Raw genomic sequence first — 5535 nt, 5'->3', positions numbered from 1 at the left:
GCAGCATGCCGACGCGGCCCCGGGGGCCGGTGAGTCAGAGCGGCTGTGTCAGCGGAGCCCGAGCTGTGCCATGCGCTGCCGCCCATCTAATCTAATCGTACAGTAGATAACGACGTGTCCTTATCAGGCAGGTAGTACAGAGGTCGCGGGTTCGAGCCCGCGAAAAGGAAAAATTAAAAAACGGCTAGGCGCCGTACCAACTCGTGACATTACCCCTCCCTCAACGGCGCATGACCTCATGCGAGGCGCCCTTGCCCATCTCCCACCCGGAGCGGCATCGTGCTTCAGTCAGCGGCGAAGGCATTGGCTGGAAGTTGAGACCACCAAAGGTAGCGGCATTGAGGCGGCGAGGGGCGTTCGGATTCTTCCGGTGGAAGTCGGCTATGAGGGCCGGCGCATTGGCAACATTGCGCGCCGGTTCCCATGACGTATGCGAGTCATCATAACCCTTCCACTTGACGAGGTACTGCAGCTGACGCCGGAAGATCCTCGAATCTTTGATCCGCTCAACCTCGTACTCCTCGTCGCCCTCAACCTCGATCGCAGGCGGCTCCTCCGGCTCCCGGCCCGGGATATCGCTACGCGTGTACTTGCTAAGCAAGGAGACATGGAACACCGGGTGTACCGGCACCGACTTCGGCAGGATTAATTCGTAATCCAGGTCTCTGAGCTTTTGCCGCACGGCATAAGGTCCGAGGCGCTTGGGACTGAGCTTCTTGCTCGGCTGTTTCAGCTTAAGGTTCCGAGCGTCAAGCCAGACCTTGTCCCCCGGCGCGAAGACCGGTGCCTCCTGCACGTGCTTGTCGTAGTACACTTTCATGCGCTCCGCTGACAGCTCGAGCGCAGAGCGCGTGTCGTCGTGAATCTCCTTCAGGATTTTGAGTCGATCAGCGGCCGCAGGCATCGCAGACATCGGATTGATCCGCACTTGGATCTCAGGATTGTACCCTTGATGCAGGTAGAAAGGGGAGTGCCCGGTTGCGGAGTGAACTCGGTTGTTCAGTGCGAATTCCGCGAGCGGCAACTGCTTCGCCCAATCATCCTGCCTGTGGCTTGTGAAAGCACGCAGGTACTGTTCGATCTCCTGATTCCAGCGCTCAGTCTGGCCGTCTGTCTGAGGGTGGAACGCTGTGGACAGCGCCGGCTCGATTCCCAGACCTTTGTACACCGCATGGAGATACTTCGAAGCAAACTGGGGTCCTCGGTCTGATATGACCTTGGCCGGGGCCCCATGATGCTTGAACACATCGCGGATGTACAGGTCTGCCGCACCTTCTGCCGTCAGGGTCTCATGACAGGCTGAGAAGTGGACCTGCTTTGTGAAGCGGTCGGCGGTGACCAGGATCGAGTCGAATCCATCAGACTTTGGCAAGCCGACGATCATATCGGTCGTGATGATCTGCCACGGGCGCTCGGGGATCTCGTTCGGTTTCAGCGGACCCTGGGGCTTGGCTGGGAATGTCTTGGTACGGTTGCACACGTCGCAGGTGCTTACGTACTCATTGACGAATTTGGACATCCCAGGCCACCAGTAATTCCGCGATACAAGCTCCAGGGTTTTGGCGCGACCACCATGACCGGCGATCGGCGAGTCGTGGTGGATCTTAACGATATCCCGCTGGAGCTCCGCGTTCTTTGGGACGTACACGCACCCGCGGAACAGCAGGAGCCCTTGTTCGGCATTCCACTCCTCAAAGCCCCTTTGAAGCCGGGGCGGCCCGAGGTCCTGTACTTTTTCAAGTGCCTTGGCCACCTCCCGATCCTTCTCCAAACACTCCCTGATGCGCTTCAGAAGCGACTGATCGGCCGTTACCGAGGCATGGCCGCGTCGGGCGGAGGCGATGCGGAAACGCTCTGGCTTGAGAACTACCTGATCGGTGTTATCGTCCTCATCGCCGATTTGATGGTTTGATCGGCGCGATAGGGCATCAGCCTTTCCATTCGACGTTCCGGCCTTGTGCGTGATGCGGAAGTCAAAGCGGGCCAGGAAGAGTGACCACCGCGCTTGACGACGCGTGAGATGCTGAGATGTACGCCAGTACTCGAGGTTCTTGTGATCGGTAACGATCTCGAACTGATTGGGCAACCCTTCGAGGTAGTGGCGCCAATCGTCTAGCGCCTCAATGATGGCAAGCATCTCCTTGTCGTAGATCTCGTAGTTCCGCTGGGCCGGATCCATTGTATGGGATCTGAAGGCGATGGGATGCCATTTGCCGTCATCCTGCTTCTGCATCAACACGCCACCAGTGGCGTAGCCCGAGGCGTCGACCTCAATGCGCGTTTCCCGGTTAGGGTCGTACAGCGCCAAGACTGGAGTCGTCGCGAAGAGCCGCTTGAGCTCGTCGAAGGCGTGCTGCTCCTCTTCACCCCAATGCCATGGGTCGTTCCCTGTGAGCCGGTCGAGTGGTCGCGAGATCTTAGCGAAGTCCTTAATGAAGCGGCGGTAGAAGTTGGAGAACCCCCGGAACTTCTGGACGTCCTTTTTGTTCCGGGGTACCGGCCACTCATTAATTCCTTTTAGCTTCGCGGGATCCATTGCTACCTCATCGCCACCGAACACATAGCCAACGTAGTCGACCTTGGGAACGTCCCATTCGCACTTCTCAGGCTTCAGGAACAGATCATTGTCCTGAAGGCGGCGCAGAACCTCGCGTGTGACCTTTTCATGCTCCTCCTTGTTGGTAGAGAAGATGAGTATGTCATCAAGGTATACGAGGATCTTGCCACCGACGATGAGATCGTGGAAGATCTCATTCATCATCGCCTGGAAGGTCGCGGGGGAATTGGTGAGGCCGAAGAACATCACCAAGGGCTCGTACAATCCTCGGTTGGTCACAAAGGCCGCTTTCCATTTGTCACCGGCTTTGATCCGGACGTTGTTGTATCCCCATCGGACATTGAACTTGGTGAAGAGCGTGGCGCCGCGGAGCTTATCTACCATCTCGGCGATCAGCAGCAACGGGTAGCGGTTTTTGACCGTGATTGCATTCAAGCGGCGGTAGTCCTGCACGGGTCGAAGCGTCCCTTCCTTCTTTTTGATGAAGAAGAAGGGGGACGAAATGGGTGATTTCGACTCCCGTATGTAGCCCTTCGCTAGTTGCTCCTTTAGGAACTTGTCCAGTTCCTCTTGTTCGTTGTTCAACAGGGGATACACCTTCGAGTGGAATGTCGAGTAGCCGGGTACGAGTTCGATCGCGTGATCATAAGGCTTCCTTTCGGGTAGCCGTTCTGATGCTTCTTTGGAGAAGACGTTCAGGAACTCGTGGTACTGTTTAGGTACCGACTCCTCGGCGGTCTTAACGACCTTCTTCTTGATCTCTTCCTCAGCGAACAGCTGGGAATACGTGTGCCCTGCTGCGACGAACAGCTGAGGGGCGCCGGGAAGCGTGATGCCTTGCTCCCAGGCCTCGATCAAATCGGCCTCATCCCATTCCACTTCCGCCGAATCTTCTTCGGGTTCGAAGTCCGGGAGCACCTTGCTCCGGCAGGCACCTATGACCGACCGTCTGGACTTCGGCGAACGCCTGCGCGCCGTGGGCCTGACCCCCGTATCACGCGTAGTTGCTGCTTGCTCCATCCGGCCAGTCTTCCTGGCACTGCACGTTTCAGGGCATCGTGATAATTTCAGGGAGCCTGACTCCCAATCGATTTCGGGGTTGTGCTCTCGCAGCCAATCCAACCCGACGATCACATCTTCTGGACCTATGTCCGTGACCGTGAACACCGTCTTTTTGACGTGCTCTCCTATCTGCATCTGTAGCACGGCTACTTCCGAGATGCTTCTGTCTTTATTGAGCGTTCCATCGATATTGTAAAGCGGAATTGGCTCTTTCAATTTCCGCGTTCGTACTCGATTCTCCTTGATGAAACGCTTGTTGATGAACTTCGTGGTGGCTCTGCTGTCCACCATTGCAACTATGTCCTTGTGCCGTCTTTCTCCTTTGAGGCGCACCGGGATGTGGAAATGCTGGGACCCATGGTCCAACTCGTACACATTTGCGGTCGCCAATACATTGTACAGATTATTATTACGCGGCCCGACGCGTGCGGCACGAAGCGCGGACCGGATCAAAAAGACTCCTCCTTCATTGCCCGATAGTGCTTGAGCTCCTCGCGCATCGACTTCATCTGTGCTATTAAGTCCGCCAGCTCGGAACTTTCCGATTTCGCTGAAGCGGCGCTTATACTCGCCGAGGATGAAGCGACGGGGGCGCTTGTCGCCGCCTGGGTGGAACCCGAGGCAACCGTAGCCCGCGCGTCGGCGCGTTTTGTGTAAGGTTTATCCTTACAGTTAGGGCACTCGAAACGACGGTACCCTTGCTTCCCGCAGCCAAAGCATGTACCGGGGAAGTTTCCTTTTCCGACGGCCGCATTGATGCTGGCCGAAGCTGCGTGCATCGTAGGTGCACCTCCACGTGCCCCACCGCGACCTCGACCTCGGGCCGAGAAGAAGTTGTTCAACTCGGGCCGACGGGCCCGGCTGATGTCGAGGATCTGCTCGACCTCAGTGGCTCGCTTTTCAGCGTCTCGCCACGTGGTGAAGGTCTCGAGCTCGATCTTGCGATATACGCGGGAGGGGATACCGCTCAGGTACTTGTCGCGTAGTTCCAGGTCCCCATACCCGGAACGGTCCGCCGGACCCTTGAACAGCGCGGAGAATTCTGCCGCCGTGCGTTTTTCGCGGACCGACTTGTCCGCGCAGAGCTTCGCCAGCTCTACCTGGGCTGCTGCCGCATCGTCGAGATTGCCGAAGCGAGCCTTGAAGGCAGTGGTGAAGGCCGCTTCGTTCCTGAAGGGGGTTGTAACCCCTTGCACACCCATCTGTACTGATGCGAGTTGGGCGAAGTAAGGCGTGGCCCAGGCGCGGGCGTCGCCATCGAGCAGGCTTAGCGCAACTTGTACCTTAAGCTCAATGGTCGTCAACGATGTGTTGATTAACCAGTAGATACGAAGTTGCGACAGGAACCTGTCGCATTCGATGACGGTTTTGCCGTCATAGCGGAGGGGGACGGGAGCTAGGGGAGACAGGGCGAGAGTGCCGCGAGGCCGATCGAGATGCTAGGGTGCTTCGGGGTCCGAGCGGGTGTTGCGCTCGTCGGATCGCTTTGTAGCGCGGGTAGTCTTCTGGGATCGATCGGGGTGTTCGGTTCGGGCACGGTTGCTGCTCGCAACGGTAGATGATAGTCTCAGGACCGTCTGGGATGTAGACGTCAATGAGGTCCTGTGAGTCGAATGCGTGGACTTGGCCTTGGCAGGCAGCCACGTTGGATGGGGGGAGGAAGGGGAGGTGCGCGTACTACGAAAGGCCGTGCTATACTAGCTTACACCTACGGCGCCCGAGATGACACTGAGATTCGCAGTTCACGTAGGGCCCAATACTGCTTTTGACTATTATGCAGCAGGAACCAAGGCTACGCGTCCGTGAGGACAAGTACCGCTCACTGAAGCGCAGGTACTGAAGAGTTCGTTTCTCAAGTGGTTGGCGATGTATCGTATGCGTATCTACGTATCGTAGGTACAGTAGGGGTGCGCACC

Source organism: Postia placenta (assembly GCF_002117355.1).
Source record: "Postia placenta MAD-698-R-SB12 unplaced genomic scaffold POSPLAscaffold_22, whole genome shotgun sequence".
NCBI classification, from domain to species: Eukaryota; Fungi; Basidiomycota; class Agaricomycetes; order Polyporales; family Adustoporiaceae; genus Rhodonia; species Rhodonia placenta.
Note: the sequence above shows the minus strand (reverse complement) of the source record.